The sequence below is a fragment of the Cupressus sempervirens genome, chromosome 3, assembly GCF_028749045.1.
Source record: "Cupressus sempervirens isolate cs-2001-9-10 chromosome 3, ASM2874904v1, whole genome shotgun sequence".
NCBI lineage: Eukaryota > Viridiplantae > Streptophyta > Pinopsida > Cupressales > Cupressaceae > Cupressus > Cupressus sempervirens.
The window spans coordinates 1,096,170,060-1,096,172,843 of record NC_143120.1 but is presented as its reverse complement, the minus strand read 5'-3'; the positions used below and the strand labels follow the sequence as shown (position 1 = coordinate 1,096,172,843).

The 2,784-nt window shown below is 36.4% G+C and overlaps 1 pseudogene; it reads right to left on the bottom strand.

Moving 5' to 3' along the window:
• Positions 1-899: 899 nt before the first annotated feature.
• On the bottom strand, positions 900-1,594 carry LOC149570604 (geranylgeranyl transferase type-2 subunit beta 1 pseudogene; annotated as a pseudogene).
• Between the last annotated feature and the right edge of the window lie 1,190 nt (positions 1,595-2,784).

The window sequence follows — 2,784 nt, the reverse complement described above, 5'->3', positions numbered from 1 at the left end:
TGAACTAGTGAGAACCTGTGCAAAAACAAACCTCAGAAATGGATAGCTCATCTCTTCCTAGTTATGATGTTATATTGGCATGCTCATTTCGGTGAAAAACTCCCCCAATTATGGCCATTTAAAGTTCAGGCTTCCAATTGTAGTTTTGCATTACAATGCAAAATATTTGAAACATTTTAAAATTTCTACAGTAACAACTATAGAGAAACATTTTAATAATTTTCATTATTGTTCATGGATGAGTGCACATTTTTCTATAAATAAAATATTAAAATTTAATATTTGATTTAAAAACTTCTATTCCTCATTGGGCCCACTAGGCACCAACTAGGTAGCCACATGGTAGCCCCTTATAGGCTAGCCTGTGCCACATATTCACCCATGATGCACCACGTCATCATCACCTAGGTTGGTCTCTATGTCACCATGTTAATCATTGTGCATCTTTGTCTTTGCGACATAGTGACAACTCTCGAATGTGCCACATGTCAAGATCATGTGCATTGTGAGGTCTGCTTGCCACATCACTACTTGGTTCATTAATCTATCATCACATTCTGCCACTTGTCAATTTTTAAATTGCCAACTATATTGCATGGGCCCCACAACTCCTACCAGATTTTAAGGTTTTCTAACAAGTCACCATGTCATATGCTGGAAAACCTCATCATCTTTTGGTAGTGACATGGCACCTTCCTGAATTCAGCTTTCCTAGTGACTTTCAAAATTTATTGTCTTTTTCCTCTGGCCAACTAGGACCCATGTGTGAGCAGCTTCTTTCAAAAGATAGGGTCCTCAAGCATGTTGAGTTGAATTGTATTTGAATTCTAAAAGCTACCTTATCTGCCCAATGTGGGATAAATTTATTAACATTATTTTTTGCCCCTATTCCTCTAGTGCTACACATCTAGAATGAAGTTCTTGAGTTTCTCCTTGTCTATTTAATATACTCGATCAATCATGATCAAGCTTGATAAATCCCACCAAGAGTAACAGACATCTACAAGTTTCTTAGGTCTCCCATTAAGACCTCCAATTTTTACTTCCTATTCACATAGCTGCCATCCAAGAAGATCACTATTAACATGACTTAGGGCACATGTTATTGCAAGTGTATCGACATAGTCAAAAATTTGACCTACATGTGATTCTGCACCAGGAGTACACCCAAATACACCATCAAAATTTTTAGAACTAGCAACATAGTGGATGGCCTTCCCAACATCAATCTTCTCTAGTCAATGCAAAATTGACAAGCAACAAACTGCACAGTAATAAAATTAAGTGTCAATTTTTTCCCATTCATCACCTGCAAAGGATCCACCCCCTATTATAATCTCCTAATATAAGTTGCTATCTTCTCTATGTTATTAACATCTAACTTGTCAAGTGGGGCCAACATTTGAACAACACTCAAGGTATGTGAAATATGAAGGTTGTGCCCAATATTTCCACTAAATCCACCACAATCATGCTAGCACTACAACACCCAAGAAACAATAGCTTCTTGATCCACATCATCAATCTTCCCCATGTGATCTAATGATGTTAAACCCTAATATGTACCACTCATTCTCAAGTATTCCATGACCATTGAACTAAAGTCCCTTTTCTTCATGTCATGCCCCTGCTACTTTGGTTGTGGCTTCTCCTTAGATTGCCTATAGCTTCCTTCATTCACAACCCCTTTTTTTTTTATTAGAGTTACTACTTACTCCATCTTTCCTTTTCCTCTTCCGTGATTTCTCTACATCATCAGAGCTTTCTTGCACACTCTTCTTTATAAGCCTTTTTCTTGGTTGAGGTTCGGGACTATCATCTTCTCCAGAATCAAAGGCAAGAGATGGGGATTTCTCTTGTTTCCAATCCTCCTCATCTACTAGCTCTAGAGTGAATTCTCTATTTGATTGTATGTCTAGATCCATAATTGGTTCCCCATCTTCATCACGATAATGATCATCATTGTATCCCATGGCTAAGAAAACTCTAAACCCTCACCAAATCCTTAATCGAAGTAGATTAATGAAATTGCCTATTTCTAAACACCTAACTACAAATTTAGTGATTGAACCATTTTTTTGTAACATCTCCTCCAATGAAGAAATTGGTCAATTGTAAAAACACGTTGAAGCAGACTGAACTCTTGGCCTGAATCACCTACATCACACTTCTACAATTGCAAGCCTATGTGAAGCTATATCAAATGGACCCAGAGGAATAAATATCTGCAATTTTAGGAAAAAGAGATAATACTAGTCAGTAAGTTTCTATAAGTTTCTATCTTTAATTTTATAAATAGCAGAATAGCTAGTGGGGTGATCGTTTGATCATGTTTTCCAACTATGTTGAATATTACAATCAATTTTGGCTATTACAATCATTTTTGGCTATGGAAAGGTCAAAAATTTGATATTTATAACAAGAGTTCTTTGTGAGCAGTCTCTCCCTTCTACTTAAAACCGATATCTCCTTCTTTGTACATGGATACTCCTCAAGATGTGGACTGTGGTTGCCTCCTATTAGTCCCCTATTTGCAAGTCCTCGAAGAGAAAACCATATGCAGTGTGACTTGAAAATTAGGCTAGAAGACTTCCATTAAATTGGTCATAGAGTAAATACAATGTTGTCAAAGAAGATATAATATTGCCCAAGGAATCTAGAACTTGTCCAGACATTTTGCTAATAAATAGACATTAAAATATAAAAGTCTAAAATAGAGGTGTTGGATTCAGTTAATAAAGAGTATGCTATAGAACAAGGTGAACCATGCATTGCTCTATCATT